The sequence below is a fragment of the Pleurodeles waltl genome, chromosome 3_1 (genome assembly GCF_031143425.1).
Source record: "Pleurodeles waltl isolate 20211129_DDA chromosome 3_1, aPleWal1.hap1.20221129, whole genome shotgun sequence".
Classification (NCBI taxonomy): Eukaryota; Metazoa; Chordata; class Amphibia; order Caudata; family Salamandridae; genus Pleurodeles; species Pleurodeles waltl.
Window position 1 is genome coordinate 1173759352 of NC_090440.1, and position 21034 is coordinate 1173780385.

Sequence of the window (21034 nt, forward strand, 5' to 3'; positions counted from 1 at the left end):
AATTTCGGTGACAGAAAGTTCTGGAATCTGAGAGGAGCCACAAGATTCCTTCCACCCAGCGTTCCCCCAAGTCTCCCGATAAAAATGGTACCTCACTTGTGTGGGTAGGCCTAGCGCCCGTGACAGGACATGCCCCAAAACACGACGTGGACACATCACATTTTCAGAAAGAAAACAGAGCTGTTTTTTACTAAGTGCCTAGCTGTGGATTTTGCCCTCTAGCTCAGCCGGCACCTAGGGAAACCTAAAACATGTGCATTTTTGAAAACTAGAGACCTAGGGGAATCCAAGATGGGGTGACTTGTGGGGCTATGACCAGGTTCTGTTACCCAGAATCCTTTGCAAACCTCAAAATTTGGCTAAAAAAACACTGTTTCCTGTCATTTCGGTGACAGAAAGTTTTGGAATCTGAGAGGAGCCACAAATTTCCTTCCACCCAGCGTTCCCCCAAGTCTCCTGATAAAAATGGTACCTCAATTGTGTGGGTAGGCCTAGCGCCCGCGACAGGATATGCCCCAAAACACAACGTGGACACATCACATTTTTTCACAGAAAAATGAGCTGTTTTTTACAAAGTGCTTACCTGTAGATTTTGGCCTCTAGCTCAGCCGGCACCCAGGGAAACCTACCAAACCTGTGCATTTTTTAAAACTAGAGACCTAGGGGAATCCAAGATGGGGTGACTTGTGGGGCTCTGACCAGGTTCTGTTACCAAGAATCCATAGCAAACCTCAAAATTTGGCTAAAAAAACACTGTTTCCTGTCATTTCGGTGACAGAATGTTCTGGAATCTGAGAGGAGCCACAAATTTCCTTCCTCTCAGCGTTCCCCCAAGTCTCCCGATAAAAATGATACCTCACTTGTGTGGGTAGGCCTAGCGCCTGCGACAGGATATGCCCCAAAACCCAACGTGGACACATCCCATTTTTTCACAGAAAACAGAGCTGTTTTTTGGAAAGTGCCTACCTGTAGATTTTGGCCTCTAGCTCAGCCGGCACCTAGGGAAACCTAAAACATGTGCATTTTTGAAAACTAGAGACCTAGGGGAATCCAAGATGGGGTGATTTGTGGGGCTCTGACCAGGTTCTGTTACCCAGAATCCTTTGCAAACCTCAAAATTTGGCTAAAAAAACACTGTTTCCTGCCATTTCGGTGACAGAAAGTTCTGGAATCTGAGAGGAGCCAAAAATTTCCTTCCACCCAGCGTTCCCCCAAGTCTCCCGATAAAAATGATACCACACTTGTGTGGGTAGGCCTAGCGCCCGCGACAGAATATGCCCCAAAACACAACGTGGACACATCCCATTTTTTGACAGAAAAATGAGCTGTTTTTTGCAAAGTGCCTACCTGTAGATTTTGGCCTCTAGCTCAGCCGGCACCTAGGGAAACCTACCAAACCTGTGCATTTTTTAAAACTAGAGATCTAGGGGAATCCAAGATGGGGTGACTTGTGGGGCTCTGACCAGGTCCTGTTACCCAGAATCCTTTGCAAACCTCAAAATTTGACTAAAAAAACACTTTTTTCTGTCATTTCGGTGACAGAAAGTTCTGGAATCTGAGAGGAGCCACAAATTTACTTCCACCCAGCGTTCCCCCAAGTCTCCCGATAGAAATGGTACCTCACTTGTGTGGGTAGGCCTAGCGCCCGCGACAAGTTATGCCCCAAAACACAACGTGGACACATCTCATTTTTTCACAGAAAACAGAGCTGTTTTTTGCAAAGTGCCTACCTGTAGATTTTGGCCTCTAGCTCAGCCGGCACCTAGGGAAACCTAAAACATGTGCATTTTTGAGAACTAAAGACCTAGGGGAATCCAAGATGGGGTGACTTGTGGGGCTCTGACCAGGTTCTGTTACCCAGAATCCTTTGCAAACCTCAAAATTTGGCTAAAAAACCACTGTTTCCTGTCATTTCGGTGACAGAAAGTTCTGGAATCTGAGAGGAGCCAAAAATTTCCTTCCACCCAGCGTTCCCCCAAGTCTCCTGATAAAAATGGTACCTCAATTGTGTGGGTAGGCCTAGCGCCCGCGACAGAATATCCCCCAAAACACAACGTGGACACATCCCATTTTTTCACAGAAAAATGAGCTGTTTTTTGCAAAGTGCCTACCTGTAGATTTTGGCCTCTAGCTCAGCCGGCACCTAGGGAAACCTACCAAACCTGTGCATTTTTTAAAACTAGAGACCTAGGGGAATCCAAGATGGGGTGACTTGTGGGGATCTAACCAGGTTCTGTTACCCAGAATCCTTTGCAAACCTCAAAATATGCCTAAAAAACACATTTTCCTCACATTTCGGTGACAGAAAGTTCTGGAATCTGAGAGGAGACACAAATTTCCTTCCACCCAGCGTTCCCCCAAGTCTCCCGATAAAAATGATACCAGACTTGTGTGGGTAGGCCTAGCGCTCGCGACAGGATATGCCCCAAAGCACAACGTGGACACATCCCATTTTGTGACAGAAAACAGAGCTGTTTTTTGCAAAGTGCCTACTTGTAGATTTTGGCCTCTAGCTCAGCCGGCACCTAGGGAAACCTACCAAACCTGTGCATTTTTGAAAACTAGAGACCTAGGGGAATCCAAGATGGGGTGACTTGTGGGGCTCTGACCAGGTTCTGTTACCCAGAATCCTTTGCAAACCTCAAAATTTGACTAAAAAAAACACTTTTTCCTGTCATTTCGGTGACAGAAAGTTCTGAAATCTGAGAGGAGCCACAAATTTACTTCCACCCAGCGTTCCCCCAAGTCTCCCGATAAAAATGGTACCTCACTTGTGTGGGTAGGCCTAGCGCCCGCAACAGGTTATGCCCCAAAACACAACGTGGACACATCTCATTTTTTCACAGAAAACAGAGCTGTTTTTTGCAAAGTGCCTACCTGTAGATTTTGGCCTCTAGCTCAGCCGGCACCTAGGGAAACCTAAAACATGTGCATTTTTGAAAACTAAAGACCTAGGGGAATCCAAGATGGGGTGACTTGTGGGGCTCTGACCAGGTTCTGTTACCCAGAATACTTTGCAAACCTCAAAATTTGGATAAAAAAACACTTTTTCCTGTCATTTCGGTGACAGAAAGTTCTGGAATCTGAGAGGAGCCACAAATTCCCTTCCACCCAGCGTTCCCCCAAGTCTCCTGATAAAAATGGTACCTCACTTGTGTGGGTAGGCCTAGCACCCTCGACAGAATATGCCCCAAAACACAACGTGGACGCCTGTGCAAACCTAGCAAACCTGCGCATTTTTGAAAACTAGACACCTAAGGGAATCCAAGATAGGGTGACTTGTGGGGCTCTGACCAGGTTCTGTTACCCAGAATCCTTTGCAAACCTCAAAATATGGCTAAAAAAACACTTTTTCCTGTAATTTCGGTGACAGAAAGTTCTGGAATCTGAGAGGAGCCACAAGATTCCTTCCACCCAGCGTTCCCCCAAGTCTCCCGATAAAAATGGTACCTCACTTGTGTGGGTAGGCCTAGCGCCCGTGACAGGACATGCCCCAAAACACGACGTGGACACATCACATTTTCAGAAAGAAAACAGAGCTGTTTTTTACTAAGTGCCTAGCTGTGGATTTTGGCCTCTAGCTCAGCCGGCACCTAGGGAAACCTAAAACATGTGCATTTTTGAAAACTAGAGACCTAGGGGAATCCAAGATGGGGTGACTTGTGGGGCTCTGACCAGGTTCTGTTACCCAGAATCCTTTGCAAACCTCAAAATTTGGCTAAAAAAACACTGTTTCCTGTCATTTCGGTGACAGAAAGTTCTGGGGGATCCAAGATGGACTTGTGGGGATCTAACCAGGTTCTGTTACCCAGAATCCTTTGCAAACCTCAAAATATGCCTAAAAAACACATTTTCCTCACATTTCGGTGACAGAAAGTTCTGGAATCTGAGAGGAGACACAAATTTCCTTCCACCCAGCGTTCCCCCAAGTCTCCCGATAAAAATGATACCAGACTTGTGTGGGTAGGCCTAGCGCTCGCGACAGGATATGCCCCAAAGCACAACGTGGACACATCCCATTTTGTGACAGAAAACAGAGCTGTTTTTTGCAAAGTGCCTACTTGTAGATTTTGGCCTCTAGCTCAGCCGGCACCTAGGGAAACCTACCAAACCTGTGCATTTTTGAAAACTAGAGACCTAGGGGAATCCAAGATGGGGTGACTTGTGGGGCTCTGACCAGGTTCTGTTACCCAGAATCCTTTGCAAACCTCAAAATGTGCCTAAAAAACACATTCTCCTCACATTTCGGTGACAGAAAGTTCTGGAATCTGAGAGGAGGCACAAATTTCCTTCCACCCAGCGTTCCCCCAAGTCTCCCGATAAAAATGATACCTCACTTGTGTGGGTAGGCCTAGCGCCCGCGACAGGATATGCCCCAAAGCACAACGTGGACACATCCCATTTTTTGACAGAAAACAGAGCTCTTTTTTGCAAAGTGCCTACTTGTAGATTTTGGCCTCTAGCTCAGCCGGCACCTAGGGAAACCTACCAAACCTGTGCATTTTTGAAAACTAGAGACCTAGGGGAATCCAAGATGGGGTGACTTGTGGGGCTCTGACCAGGTTCTGTTACCCAGAATCCTTTGCAAACCTCAAAATTTGACTAAAAAAAACACTTTTTCCTGTCATTTCGGTGACAGAAAGTTCTGGAATCTGAAAGGAGCCACAAATTTACTTCCACCCAGCGTTCCCCCAAGTCTCCCGATAAAAATGGTACCTCACTTGTGTGGGTAGGCCTAGCGCCCGCAACAGGTTATGCCCCAAAACACAACGTGGACATATCTCATTTTTTCACAGAAAACTGAGCTGTTTTTTGCAAAGTGCCTACCTGTAGATTTTGGCCTCTAGCTCAGCCGGCACCTAGGGAAACCTAAAACATGTGCATTTTTGAAAACTAGAGACCTAGGGGAATCCAAGATGGGGGTGACTTGTGGGGCTCTGACCAGGTTCTGTTACCCAGAATCCGTTGGAAACCTCAAAATTTGGCTAAAAAAACACTTTTTCCTGTCATTTCGGTGACAGAAAGTTCTGGAATCTGAGAGGAGCCACAAATTCCCTTCCACCCAGCGTTCCCCCAAGTCTCCTGATAAAAATGGTACCTCACTTGTGTGGGTAGGCCTAGCACCCTCGACAGAATATGCCCCAAAACACAACGTGGACACCTGTGCAAACCTAGCAAACCTGCGCATTTTTGAAAACTAGACACCTAAGGGAATCCAAGATAGGGTGACTTGTGGGGCTCTGACCAGGTTCTGTTACCCAGAATCCATTGCAAACCTCAAAATATGGCTAAAAAAACACTTTTTCCTGTAATTTCGGTGACAGAAAGTTCTGGAATCTGAGAGGAGCCACAAGATTCCTTCCACCCAGCGTTCCCCCAAGTCTCCCGATAAAAATGGTACCTCACTTGTGTGGGTAGGCCTAGCGCCCGTGACAGGACATGCCCCAAAACACGACGTGGACACATCACATTTTCAGAAAGAAAACAGAGCTGTTTTTTACTAAGTGCCTAGCTGTGGATTTTGGCCTCTAGCTCAGCCGGCACCAAGGGAAACCTAAAACATGTGCATTTTTTAAAACTAGAGACCTAGGGGAATCCAAGATGGGGTGACTTGTGGGGCTATGACCAGGTTCTGTTACCCAGAATCCTTTGCAAACCTCAAAATTTGGCTAAAAAAACACTGTTTCCTGTCATTTCGGTGACAGAAAGTTCTGGAATCTGAGAGGAGCCACAAATTTCCTTCCACCCAGCGTTCCCCCAAGTCTCCTGATAAAAATGGTACCTCAATTGTGTGGGTAGGCCTAGCGCCCGCGACAGAACATGCCCCAAAACACAACGTGGACACATCCCATTTTTTCACAGAAAACAGAGCTGTTTTTTGCAAAGTGCCTACCTGTAGATTTTGGCCTCTAGCTCAGCCGGCACCTGGGGAAACCTACCAAACCTGTGCATTTTTTAAAACTAGAGACCTAGGGGGATCCAAGATGTGGTGACTTGTGGGGCTCTAACCAGGTTCTGTTACCCAGAATCCTTTGCGAACCTCAAAATTTGCCTAAAAAACACATTCTCCTCACATTTCGGTGACAGAAAGTTCTGGAATCTGAGAGGAGGCACAAATTTCCTTACACCCAGCGTTCCCCCAAGTCTCCCGATAAAAATGATACCTCACTTGTGTGGGTAGGCCTAGCGCCCGCGACAGGATATGCCCCAAAGCACAACGTGGACACATCCCATTTTTTGACAGAAAACAGAGCTGTTTTTTGCAAAGTGCCTACTTGTAGATTTTGGCCTCTAGCTCAGCCGGCACCTAGGGAAACCTACCAAACCTGTGCATTTTTGAAAACTAGAGACCTAGGGGAATCCAAGATGGGGTGACTTGTGGGGCTCTGACCAGGTTCTGTTACCCAGAATCCTCTGCAAACCTCAAATTTTGGCTAAAAAAACACATTTTCCTCACATTATGGTGACAGAAAGTTCTGGAATCTGAGAGGAGCCACAAATTTCCTTCCACCCAGCGTTCCCCCAAGTCTGCCGATAAAAATGATACCTCACTTGTGTGGGTAGGCCTAGCGCCTGCGACAGGAAATGTCCGAAAACACAACGTGGGCACATCCCATTTTTGACAGAAAACAGAGCTGTTTTTTGCAAAGTGCCTACCTGTAGATTTTGGCCTCTAGCTCAGCCGGCACCTAAGGAAACCTACCAAACTTGTGCATTTTTTAAAACTAGAGACCTAGGGGAATCCAAGATGGGGTGACTTGTGGGGCTCTGACCAGGTTCTGTTACCCAGAATACTTTGCAAACCTCAAAATCTGGCTAAAAAAACACTGTTTCCTGTCACTTCGGTGACAGAAAGTTCTGGAATCTGAGAGGAGCCACAAATTTCCTTCCTCCCAGCATTCCCCCAAGTCTCCCGATAAAAATGGTACCTCACTTGTGTGGGTAGGCCTAGCGCCTGCGACAGGATATGCCCCAAAACAAAACGTGGACACATCCCATTTTTTCACAGAAAACAGAGCTGTTTTTTGCAAAGTGCCTACTTGTAGATTTTGGCCTCTAGCTCAGCCGGCACCTAGGAAACCTACCAAACCTGTGCATTTTTTAAAACTAGAGACCTAGGGGAATCCAAGATGGGGTGACTTGTGGGTCTCTGACCAGGTTCTGTTACCCAGAATACTTTGCAAACCTCAAAATTTGGATAAAAAAACACTTTTTCCTGTCATTTCGGTGACAGAAAGTTCTGGAATCTGAGAGGAGCCACAAATTTCCTTCCAGCCAGCGTTCCCCCAAGTCTCCCGATAAAAATGGTACCTCACTTGTGTGGGTAAGCCTAGCGTCCGCGACAGGATATGCCCCAAAACACAACGTGGACACATCACATTTTTTTAAAAAAAAATGAGCTGTTTTTTGCAAAGTGCCTACCTGTAGATTTTGGCCTCTAGCTCTGCCGACACCGAGGGAAACCTACCAAACCTGTGCATTTTTTAAAACTAGAGACCTAGGGGAATCCAAGGTGGGGTGACTTGTGGGGCTCTGACCAGGTTCTGTTACCCAGAATCCTTTGCAAACCTCAAAATATGCCTAAAAAACACATTTTCCTCACATTTCGGTGACAGAAAGTTCTGGAATCTGAGAGGAGGCACAAATTTCCTTCCACCCAGCGTTCCTCCAAGTCTCCCGATAAAAATGGTACCTCACTTGTGTGGGTAGGCCTAGCGCCCGCAACAGGATATGCCCCAAAACACAACGTGGACACATCTCATTTTTTGACAGAAAACAGAGCTGTTTTTTGCAAAGTGCCTACTTGTAGATTTTGGCCTCTAGCTCAGCCGGAACCTAGGGAAACCTACCAAACCTGTGCATTTTTGAAAACTAGAGACCTAGGGGAATCCAAGATGGGGTGACTTGTGGTGCTCTGACCAGGTTCTGTTATCCAGAATCCTTTGCAAACCTCAAAATTTGGCTAAAAAAACACTGTTTCCTGTCATTTCGGTGACATTAAGTTCTGGAATCTGAGAGGAGCCACAAATTTCCTTCCTCCCAGCGTTCCCCCAAGTCTCCCGATAAAAATGGTACCTCACTTGTGTGGGTAGGCCTAGCGCCTGCGACAGGATATGCCCCAAAACACAACGTGGACACATCCTATTTTTTCACAGAAAACAGAGCTGATTTTTGCAAAGTGCCTACTTGTAGATTTTGGTCTCTAGCTCAGCCGCCACCTAGGGAAACCTACGAAACCTGTGCATTTTTTTAAACTAGAGACCTAGGGGAATCCAAGATGGGGTGACTTGTGGGGCTCTGACCAGGTTCTGTTACCCAGAATCCTTTGCAAACCTCAAAATTTGGCTAAAAAAACACTGTTTCCTGTCACTTCGGTGACAGAAAGTTCTGGAATCTGAGAGGAGCCACAAATTTCCTTCCTCCCAGCGTTCCCCCAAGTCTCCCGATAAAAATGGTACCTCACTTGTGTGGGTAGGCCTAGCGCCTGCGACAGGATATGCCCCAAAACAAAACGTGGACACATCCCATTTTTTCACAGAAAACAGAGCTGTTTTTTGCAAAGTGCCTACTTGTAGATTTTGGCCTCTAGCTCAGCCGGCACCTAGGAAACCTACCAAACCTGTGCATTTTTTAAAACTAGAGACCTAGGGGAATCCAAGATGGGGTGACTTGTGGGTCTCTGACCAGGTTCTGTTACCCAGAATACTTTGCAAACCTCAAAATTTGGATAAAAAAACACTTTTTCCTGTCATTTCGGTGACAGAAAGTTCTGGAATCTGAGAGGAGCCACAAATTTCCTTCCAGCCAGCGTTCCCCCAAGTCTCCCGATAAAAATGGTACCTCACTTGTGTGGGTAGGCCTAGCGTCCGCGACAGGATATGCCCCAAAACACAACGTGGACACATCACATTTTTTCACAGAAAAATGAGCTGTTTTTTGCAAAGTGCCTACCTGTAGATTTTGGCCTCTAGCTCTGCCGACACCGAGGGAAACCTACCAAACCTGTGCATTTTTTAAAACTAGAGACCTAGGGGAATCCAAGGTGGGGTGACTTGTGGGGCTCTGACCAGGTTCTGTTACCCAGAATCCTTTGCAAACCTCAAAATATGCCTAAAAAACACATTTTCCTCACATTTCGGTGACAGAAAGTTCTGGAATCTGAGAGGAGGCACAAATTTCCTTCCACCCAGCGTTCCTCCAAGTCTCCCGATAAAAATGGTACCTCACTTGTGTGGGTAGGCCTAGCGCCCGCAACAGGATATGCCCCAAAACACAACGTGGACACATCTCATTTTTTGACAGAAAACAGAGCTGTTTTTTGCAAAGTGCCTACTTGTAGATTTTGGCCTCTAGCTCAGCCGGAACCTAGGGAAACCTACCAAACCTGTGCATTTTTGAAAACTAGAGACCTAGGGGAATCCAAGATGGGGTGACTTGTGGTGCTCTGACCAGGTTCTGTTATCCAGAATCCTTTGCAAACCTCAAAATTTGGCTAAAAAAACACTGTTTCCTGTCATTTCGGTGACATTAAGTTCTGGAATCTGAGAGGAGCCACAAATTTCCTTCCTCCCAGCGTTCCCCCAAGTCTCCCGATAAAAATGGTACCTCACTTGTGTGGGTAGGCCTAGCGCCTGCAACAGGATATGCCCCAAAACACAACGTGGACACATCCTATTTTTTCACAGAAAACAGAGCTGATTTTTGCAAAGTGCCTACTTGTAGATTTTGGCCTCTAGCTCAGCCGCCACCTAGGGAAACCTACGAAACCTGTGCATTTTTTTAAACTAGAGACCTAGGGGAATCCAAGATGGGGTGACTTGTGGGGCTCTGACCAGGTTCTGTTACCCAGAATCCTTTGCAAACCTCAAAATTTGGCTAAAAAAACACTGTTTCCTGTCACTTCGGTGACAGAAAGTTCTGGAATCTGAGAGGAGCCACAAATTTCCTTCCTCCCAGCGTTCCCCCAAGTCTCCCGATAAAAATGGTACCTCACTTGTGTGGGTAGGCCTAGCGCCTGCGACAGGATATGCCCCAAAACAAAACGTGGACACATCCCATTTTTTCACAGAAAACAGAGCTGTTTTTTGCAAAGTGCCTACTTGTAGATTTTGGCCTCTAGCTCAGCCGGCACCTAGGAAACCTACCAAACCTGTGCATTTTTTAAAACTAGAGACCTAGGGGAATCCAAGATGGGGTGACTTGTGGGGCTCTGACCAGGTTCTGTTACCCAGAATCCTTTGCAAACCTCAAAATTTGGCTAAAAAAACACTGTTTCCTGTCATTTCGGTGACAGAAAGTTCTGGAATCTGAGAGGAGCCACAAATTTCCTTCCACCCAGCGTTCCCCCAAGTCTCCTGATAAAAATGGTACCTCAATTGTGTGGGTAGGCCTAGCGCCCGCGACAGAATATGCCCCAAAACACAACGTGGACACATCCCATTTTTTCACAGAAAACAGAGCTGTTTTTTGCAAAGTGCCTACCTGTAGATTTTGGCCTCTAGCTCAGCCGGCACCTAGGGAAACCTACCAAACCTGTGCATTTTTTAAAACTAGAGACCTAGGGGAATCCAAGATGGGGTGACTTGTGGGGCTCTGACCAGGTCCTGTTACCCAGAATCCTTTGCAAACCTCAAAATTTGGCTAAAAAAACACTTTTTCCTGTCATTTCGGTGACAGAAAGTTCTGGAATCTGAGAGGAGCCACAAATTTCCTTCCTCCCAGCGTTCCCCCAAGTCTCCCGATAAAAATGGTACCTCACTTGTGTGGGTAGGCCTAGCGCCTGCGACAGGATATGCCCCAAAACACGTGGACACATCCCATTTTTTCACAGAAAACAGAGCTGTTTTTTGCAAAGTGCCTACCTGTAGATTTTGGCCTCTTGCTCAGCCGGCACCTAAGGAAACCTACCAAACCTGTGCATTTTTTAAAACTAGAGACCTAGGGGAATCCAAGATGGGGTGACTTGTGGGGCTCTGACCAGGTTCTGTTACCCAGAATCCTTTGCAAACCTCAAAATTTAGCTAAAAAAACACTGTTTCCTGTCATTTCGGTGACAGAAAGTTCTGGAATCTGAGAGGAGCCACAAATTTCCTCCCACCCAGCGTTCCCCCAAGTCTCCTGATAAAAATGGTACCTCAATTGTGTGGGTAGGCCTAGCGCCCGCGACAGAATATGCCCCAAAACACAACGTGGACACATCTAATTTTTTCACAGAAAACAGAGCTGTTTTTTGCAAAGTGCCTACCTGTAGATTTTGGCCTCTAGCTCAGCCGGCACCCAGGGAAACCTAAAACATGTGCATTTTTGAAAACTAAAGACCTAGGGGAATCCAAGATGGGGTGACTTGTGGGGCTCTGACCAGGTTCTGTTACCCAGAATCCTTTGCAAACCTCAAAATTTAGCTAAAAAAACACTTTTTCCTGTCATTTCGGTGACAGAAAGTTCTGGAATCTGAGAGGAGCCACAAATTCACTTCCACCCAGCGTTCCCCCAAGTCTCCTGATAAAAATGGTACCTCACTTGTGTGGGTAGGCCTAGCACCCTCGACAGAATATGCCCCAAAACACAACGTGGACACATCCCATTTTTTCACAGAAAACAGAGCTGTGTTTTGCAAAGTGCCTACTTGTAGATTTTGGCCTCTAGCTCAGCCGGCACCTAGGGAAACTTACCAAACCTGTGCATTTTTGACAACTAGAGACCTAGGGGAATCCAAGATGGGGTGACTTGTGGGGCTTTGACCAGGTTCTGTTACCCAGAATCCTTTGCAAACCTCAAAATTTGGCTAAAAAAACACTTTTTCCTGTCATTTCGGTGACAGAAAGTTCTGGAATCTGAGAGCAGCCACAAATTTCCTTCCACCCAGCGTTCCCCCAAGTCTCCCGATAAAAATGGTACCTCACTTGTGTGGGTAGGCCTAGCGTCCGCAACAGGATATGCCCCAAAACACAAGGTGCACATATCACATTTTTTCACAGAAAAATGAGCTGTTTTTTGCAAAGTGCTTACCTGTAGATTTTGGCCTCTAGCTCAGCCGGCACCCAGGGAAACCTACCAAACCTGTGCATTTTTGAAAACTAGAGCCCTAGGGGAATCCAAGATGGGGTGACTTGTGGGGCTCTGACCAGGTTCTGTTACCCAGAATCCTTTGCAAACCTCAAAATATGCCTAAAAAACACTGTTTCCTGTCATTTCGGTGACAGAAAGTTCTGGAATCTGAGAGGAGCCACAAATTTCCTTCCTACCAGTGTTCCCCCAAGTCTCTCGATAAAAATGGTACCTCACTTGTGTGGGTAGGCCTAGCGCCTGCGACAGGATATGCCCCAAAACACAACGTGGACACATCCTATTTTTTCACAGAAAACAGAGCTGTTTTTAGCAAAGTGCCTACTTGTAGATTTTGGCCTCTAGCTCAGCCGGAACCTAGGGAAACCTACCAAACCTGTGCATTTTTGAAAACTAGAGACCTAGGGGAATCCAAGATGGGGTGACTTCTGGGGCTCTGACCAGGTTCTGTTATCCAGAATCCTTTGCAAACCTCAAAATTTGGCTAACAAAACACTGTTTCCTGTCATTTCGGTGACAGAAAGTTCTGGAATCTGAGAGGAGCCACAAATTTCCTTCCTCCCAGCGTTCCCCCAAGTCTCTCGATAAAAATGGTACCTCACTTGTGTGGGTAGGCCTAGCGCCTGCGACAGGATATGCCCCAAAACACAACGTGGACACATCCTATTTTTTCACAGAAAACAGAGCTGATTTTTGCAAAGTGCCTACTTGTAGATTTTGGCCTCTAGCTCAGCCGCCACCTAGGGAAACCTACTAAACCTGTGCATTTTTTAAAACTAGAGACCTAGGGGAATCCAAGATGGGGTGACTTGTGGGGCTCTGACCAGGTTCTGTTACCCAGAATCCTTTGCAAACCTCAAAATATGCCTAAAAAACACATTTTCCTCACATTTCGGTGACAGAAAGTTCTGGAATCTGAGAGGAGGCACACATTTCCTTCCACCCAGCGTTCCCCCAAGTCTCCCGATAAAAATGATACCACACTTGTGTGGGTAGGCCTAGCGCTCGCGACAGGATATGCCCCAAAGCACAACGTGGACACATCCCATTTTTTGACAGAAAACAGCTGTTTTTTGCAAAGTGCCTACTTGTAGATTTTGGCCTCTAGCTCAGCCAGCACCTAGGGAAACCTACCAAACCTGTGCATTTTTGAAAACTAGAGACCTAGGGGAATCCAAGATGGGGTGACTTGTGGGGCTCTGACCAGGTTCTGTTACCCAGAATCCTTTGCAAACCTCAAAATTTGACTAAAAAAAACACTTTTTCCTGTCATTTCGGTGACAGAAAGTTCTGGAATCTGAGAGGAGCCACAAATTTACTTCCACCCAGCGTTCCCCCAAGTCTCCCGATAAAAATGGTACCTCACTTGTGTGGGTAGGCCTAGCGGCCGCAACAGGTTATGCCCCAAAACACAACGTGGACACATCTAATTTTTTCACAGAAAACAGAGCTGTTTTTTGCAAAGTGCCTACCTGTAGATTTTGGCCTCTAGCTCAGCCGGCACCTAGGGAAACCTAAAACATGTGCATTTTTGAAAACTAGAGACCTAGGGGAATCCAAGATGGGGGTGACTTGTGGGGCTCTGACCAGGTTCTGTTACCCAGAATCCTTTGGAAACCTCAAAATTTGGCTAAAAAAACACTTTTTCCTATCATTTCGGTGACAGAAAGTTCAGGAATCTGAGAGGAGCCACAAATTCCCTTCCACCCAGCGTTCCCCCAAGTCTCCTGATAAAAATGGTACCTCACTTGTGTGGGTAGGCCTAGCACCCTCGACAGAATATGCCCCAAAACACAACGTGGACACCTGTGCAAACTTAGCAAACCTGCGCATTTTTGAAAACTAGACACCTAAGGGAATCCAAGATAGGGTGACTTGTGGGGCTCTGACCAGGTTCTGTTACCCAGAATCCTTTGCAAACCTCAAAATATGGCTAAAAAAACACTTTTTCCTGTAATTTCGGTGACAGAAAGTTCTGGAATCTGAGAGGAGCCACAAGATTCCTTCCAGCCAGCGTTCCCCCAAGTCTCCCGATAAAAATGGTACCTCACTTGTGTGGGTAGGCCTAGCGCCCGTGACAGGACATGTCCCAAAACACGACGTGGACACATCACATTTTCAGAAAGAAAACAGAGCTGTTTTTTACTAAGTGCCTAGCTGTGGATTTTGGCCTCTAGCTCAGCCGGCACCTAGGGAAACCTAAAACATGTGCATTTTTGAAAACTAGAGACCTAGGGGAATCCAAGATGGGGTGACTTGTGGGGCTACGACCAGGTTCTGTTACCCAGAATCCTTTGCAAACCTCAAAATTTGGCTAAAAAAACACTGTTTCCAGTCATTTCGGTGACAGAAAGTTCTGGAATCTGAGAGGAGCCACAAATTTCCTTCCACCCAGCGTTCCCCCAAGTCTCCTGATAAAAATGGTACCTCAATTGTGTGGGTAGGCCTAGCGCCCGCGACAGGATATGCCCCAAAACACAACGTGGACACATCACATTTTTTCACAGAAAAATTAGCTGTTTTTTGCAAAGTGCTTACCTGTAGATTTTGGCCTCTAGCTCAGCCGGCACCCAGGGAAACCTACCAAACCTGTGCATTTTTTAAAACTAGAGACCTAGGGGAATCCAAGATGGGGTGACTTGTGGGGCTCTGACCAGGTTCTGTTACCAAGAATCCATAGCAAACCTCAAAATTTGGCTAAAAAAACACTGTTTCCTGTCATTTCGGTGACAGAATGTTCTGGAATCTGAGAGGAGCCACAAATTTCCTTCCTCTCAGCGTTCCCCCAAGTCTCCCGATAAAAATGATACCTCACTTGTGTGGGTAGGCCTAGTGCCTGCGACAGGATATGCCCCAAAACCCAACGTGGACACATCCCATTTTTTCACAGAAAACAGAGCTGTTTTTTGGAAAGTGCCTACCTGTAGATTTTGGCCTCTAGCTCAGCCGGCACCTAGGGAAACCTAAAACATGTGCATTTTTGAAAACTAGAGACCTAGGGGAATCCAAGATGGGGTGACTTGTGGGGCTCTGACCAGGTTCTGTTACCCAGAATCCTTTGCAAACCTCAAAATTTGGCTAAAAAAACACTGTTTCCTGTCATTTCGGTGACAGAAAGTTCTGGAATCTGAGAGGAGCCAAAAATTTCCTTCCACCCAGCGTTCCCCCAAGTCTCCCGATAAAAATGATACCACACTTGTGTGGGTAGGCCTAGCGCCCGCGACAGAATATGCCCCAAAACACAACGTGGACACATCCCATTTTTTGACAGAAAAATGAGCTGTTTTTTGCAAAGTGCCTACCTGTAGATTTTGGCCTCTAGCTCAGCCGGCACCTAGGGAAACCTACCAAACCTGTGCTTTTTTTAAAACTAGAGATCTAGGGGAATCCAAGATGGGGTGACTTGTGGGGCTCTGACCAGGTCCTGTTACCCAGAATCCTTTGCAAACCTCAAAATTTGACTAAAAAAACACTTTTTTCTGTCATTTCGGTGACAGAAAGTTTTGGAATCTGAGAGGAGCCACAAATTTACTTCCACCCAGCGTTCCCCCAAGTCTCCCGATAAAAATGGTACCTCACTTGTGTGGGTAGGCCTAGCGCCCGCGACAGGTTATGCCCCAAAACACAACGTGGACACATCTCATTTTTTCACAGAAAACAGAGCTGTTTTTTGCAAAGTGCCTACCTGTAGATTTTGGCCTCTAGCTCAGCCGGCACCTAGGGAAACCTAAAACATGTGCATTTTTGAAAACTAAAGACCTAGGGGAATCCAAGATGGGGTGACTTGTGGGGCTCTGACCAGGTTCTGTTACCCAGAATACTTTGCAAACCTCAAAATTTGGATAAAAAAACACTTTTTCCTGTCATTTCGGTGACAGAAAGTTCTGGAATCTGAGAGGAGCCACAAATTCCCTTCCACCCAGGGTTCCCCCAAGTCTCCTGATAAAAATTGTACCGCACTTGTGTGGGTAGGCCTAGCACCCTTGACAGAATATGCCCCAAAACACAACGTGGACACATCCCATTTTTTCACAGAAAACAGAGCTGTTTTTTGCAAAGTGCCTACTTGTAGATTTTGGCCTCTAGCTCAGCCGGCACCTAGGGAAACCTACCAAACCTGTGCATTTTTGACAACTAGAGACCTAGGGGAATCCAAGATGGGGTGACTTGTGGGGCTTTGACCAGGTTCTGTTACCCAGAATCCTTTGCAAACCTCAAACTTTGGCTAAAAAAACACTTTTTCCTGTCATTTCGGTGACAGAAAGTTCTGGAATCTGAGAGCAGCCACAAATTTCCTTCCACCCAGCGTTCCCCCAAGTCTCCCGATAAAAATGGTACCTCACTTGTGTGGGTAGGCCTAGCGTCCGCGACAGGATATGCCCCAAAACACAACGTGGACACATCACATTTTTTCACAGAAAAATGAGCTGTTTTTTGCAAAGTGCTTACCTGTAGATTTTGGCCTCTAGCTCAGCCGGCACCCAGGGAAACCTACCAAACCTGTGCATTTTTTAAAACTAGAGACCTAGGGGAATCCAAGATGGGGTGACTTGTGGGGCTCTGACCAGGTTCTGTTACCCAGAATCCTTTGCAAACCTCAAAATATGCCTAAAAAACACATTTTCCTCACATTTCGGTGACAGAAAGTTCTGGAATCGTAGAGGAGCCACAAATTTCCTTCCACCCAGCGTTCCTCCAAGTCTCCCGATAAAAATGGTACCTCACTTGTGTGGTAGGCCTAGCGCCCGCAACAGGATATGCCCCAAAACACAACGTGGACACATCACATTTTTTGACAGAAAACAGAGTTGTTTTTTGCAAAGTGCCTACTTGTAGATTTTGGCCTCTAGCTCAGCCGGAACCTACGGAAACCTACCAAACCTGTGCATTTTTGAAAACTAGAGACCTAGGGGAATCCAAGATGGGGTGACTTGTGGGGCTCTGACCAGGTTCTGTTATCCAGAATCCTTTGCAAACCTCAAAATTTGGCTAAAAAAACACTGTTTCCTGTGATTTCGGCGACAGAAAGTTCTGGAATCTGAGAGGAGCCACAAATTTCCTTCCTCCCAGCGTTCCCCCAAGTCTCCTGATAAAAATGATACCTCAATTGTGTGGGTAGGCCTAGCGCCTGCGACAGGATATGCCCCAAAACACAACGTGGACACATCCCATTTTTTCACAGAAAACAGAGCTGTTTTTTGCAAAGTGCCTACCTGTAGATTTTGGCCTCTTGCTCAGCCGGCACCTAGGGAAACCTACCAAACCTGTGCATTTTTTAAAACTAGAGACCTAGGGGAATCCAAGATGGGGTGACTTGTGGGGCTCTGACCAGGTTCTGTTACCCAGAATCCTTTGCAAACCTCAAAATTTGGCTAAAAAAACACTGTTTCCTGTCATTTCGGTGACAGAAAGTTCTGGAATCTGAGAGGAGCCACAAATTTCCTTCCACCCAGCTTACCCCCAAGTCTCCTGATAAAAATGGTACCTCAATTGTGTGGGTAGGCCTAGCGCCCGCGACAGAATATGCCCCAAAACACAACGTGGACACATCCCATTTTTTCACAGAAAACAGAGCTGTTTTTTGCAAAGTGCCTACCTGTAGATTTTGGCCTCTAGCTCAGCCGGCACCTAGGGAAACCTACCAAACCTGTGCATTTTTTAAAACTAGAGACCTAGGGGAATCCAAGATGGGGTGACTTGTGGGGCTCTGACCAGGTCCTGTTACCCAGAATCCTTTGCAAACCTCAAAATTTGACTAAAAAAATACTTTTTCCTGTCATTTCGGTGACAGAAAGTTCTGGAATCTGAGAGGAGCCACAAATTTACTTCCACCCAGCGTTCCCCCAAGTCTCCCGATAAAAATGGTACCTTACTTGTGTGGGTAGGCCTAGCGCCCGCGACAGGTTATGCCCCAAAACACAACGTGGACACATTTCATTTTTTCACAGAAAACAGAGCTGTTTTTTGCAAAGTGCCTACTTGTAGATTTTGGCCTCTAGCTCACCCGGCACCTAGGGAAACCTACCAAACCTGTGCATTTTTGACAACTAGAGACCTAGGGGAATCCAAGATGGGGTGACTTGTGGGGCTTTGACCAGGTTCTGTTACCCAGAATCCTTTGCAAACCTCAAAATTTGACTAAAAAAAACACTTTTTCCTGTCATTTCGGTGACAGAAAGTTCTGGAATCTGAGAGGAGCCACAAATTTACTTCCACCCAGCGTTCCCCCAAGTCTCCCGATAAAAATGGTACCTCACTTGTGTGGGTAGGCCTAGCGCCCGCAACAGGTTATGCCCCAAAACACAACGTGGACACATCTCATTTTTTCACAGAAAACAGAGCTGTTTTTTGCAAAGTGCCTACCTCTAGATTTTGGCCTCTAGCTCAGCCGGCACCTAGGGAAACCTAAAACATGTGCATTTTTGAAAACTAGAGACCTAGGGGAATCCAAGATGGGGGTGACTTGTGGGGCTCTGACCAGGTTCTGTTACCCAGAATCCGTTGGAAACCTCAAAATTTGGCTAAAAAAACACTTTTTCCTGTCATTTCGGTGACAGAAAGTTCTGGAATCTGAGAGGAGCCACAAATTCCCTTCCACCCAGCGTTCCCCCAAGTCTCCTGATAAAAATGGTACCTCACTTGTGTGGGTAGGCCTAGCACCCTCGACAGAATATGCCCCAAAACACAACGTGGACGCCTGTGCAAACCTAGCAAACCTGCGCATTTTTGAAAACTAGACACCTAAGGGAATCCAAGATAGGGTGACTTGTGGGGCTCTGACCAGGTTCTGTTACCCAGAATCCTTTGCAAACCTCAAAATATGGCTAAAAAAACACTTTTTCCTGTAATTTCGGTGACAGAAAGTTCTGGAATCTGAGAGGAGCCACAAGATTCCTTCCACCCAGCGTTCCCCCAAGTCTCCCGATAAAAATGGTACCTCACTTGTGTGGGTAGGCCTAGCGCCCGTGACAGGACATGCCCCAAAACACGACGTGGACACATCACATTTTCAGAAAGAAAACAGAGCTGTTTTTTACTAAGTGCCTAGCTGTGGATTTTGGCCTCAAGCTCAGCCGGCACCTAGGGAAACCTAAAACATGTGCATTTTTGAAAACTAAAGACCTAGGGGAATCCAAGATGGGGTGACTTGTGGGGCTCTGACCAGGTTCTGTTACCCAGAATCCTTTGCAAACCTCAAAATTTGGCTAAAAAAACACTTTTTCCTGTCATTTCGGTGACAGAAAGTTCTGGAATCTGAGAGGAGCCACAAATTCCCTTCCACCCAGCGTTCCCCCAAGTCTCCTGATAAAAATGGTACCTCACTTGTGTGGGTAGGCCTAGCACCCTCGACAGAATATGCCCCAAAACACAACGTGGACACATCCCATTTTTTCACAGAAAACAGAGCTGTTTTTTGCAAAGTGCCTACTTGTAGATTTTGGCCTCTAGCTCACCCGGCACCTAGGGAAACCTACCAAACCTGTGCATTTTTGACAACTAGAGACCTAGGGGAATCCAAGATGGGGTGACTTGTGGGGCTTTGACCAGGTTCTGTTACCCAGAATCCTTTGCAAACCTCAAAATTTGGCTAAAAAAACACTTTTTCCTGTCATTTCGGTGACAGAAAGTTCTGGAATCTGAGAGCAGCCACAAATTTCCTTCCACCCAGCGTTCCCCCAATTCTCCCGATAAAAATGGTACCTCACTTGTGTGGGTAGGCCTAGCGTCCGCAACAGGATATGCCCCAAAACACAACGTGGACACATCACATTTTTTCACAGAAAAATTAGCTGTTTCTTGCAAAGTGCTTACCTGTAGATTTTGGCCTCTAGCTCAGCCAGCACCTAGGGAAACCTACCAAACCTGTGCATTTTTGAAAACTAGAGACCTAGGGGAATCCAAGATGGGGTGACTTGTGGGGCTCTGACCAGGTTCTGTTACCCAGAATCCTTTGCAAACCTCAAAATTTGACTAAAAAAAACACTTTTTCCTGTCATTTCGGTGACAGAAAGTTCTGGAATCTGAGAGGAGCCACAAATTCCCTTCCACCCAGCGTTCCCCCAAGTCTCCTGATAAAAATGGTACCTCACTTGTGTGGGTAGGCCTAGCACCCTCGACAGAATATGCCCCAAAACACAACGTGGACACCTGTGCAAACTTAGCAAACCTGCGCATTTTGGAAAACTAGACACCTAAGGGAATCCAAGATAGGGTGACTTGTGGGGCTCTGACCAGGTTCTGTTACCCAGAATCCTTTGCAAACCTCAAAATATGGCTAAAAAAACACTTTTTCCTGTAATTTCGGTGACAGAAAGTTCTGGAATCTGAGAGGAGCCACAAGATTCCTTCCACCCAGCGTTCCCCCAAGTCTCCCGATAAAAATGGTACCTCACTTGTGTGGGTAGGCCTAGCGCCCGTGACAGGACATGCCCCAAAACACGACGTGGACACATCACATTTTCAGAAAGAAAACAGAGCTGTTTTTTACTAAGTGCCTAGCTGTGGATTTTGCCCTCTAGCTCAGCCGGCACCTAGGGAAACCTAAAACATGTGCATTTTTGAAAACTAGAGACCTAGGGGAATCCAAGATGGGGTGACTTGTGGGGCTATGACCAGGTTCTGTTACACAGAATCCTTTGCAAACCTCAAAATTTGGCTAAAAAAACACTGTTTCCTGTCATTTCGGTGACAGAAAGGTTTGGAATCTGAGAGGAGCCACAAATTTCCTTCCACCCAGCGTTCCCCCAAGTCTCCTGATAAAAATGGTACCTCAATTGTGTGGGTAGGCCTAGCGCCCGCGACAGGATATGCCCCAAAACACAACGTGGACACATCACATTTTTTCACAGAAAAATGAGCTGTTTTTTACAAAGTGCTTACCTGTAGATTTTGGCCTCTAGCTCAGCCGGCACCCAGGGAAACCTACCAAACCTGTGCATTTTTTAAAACTAGAGACCTAGGGGAATCC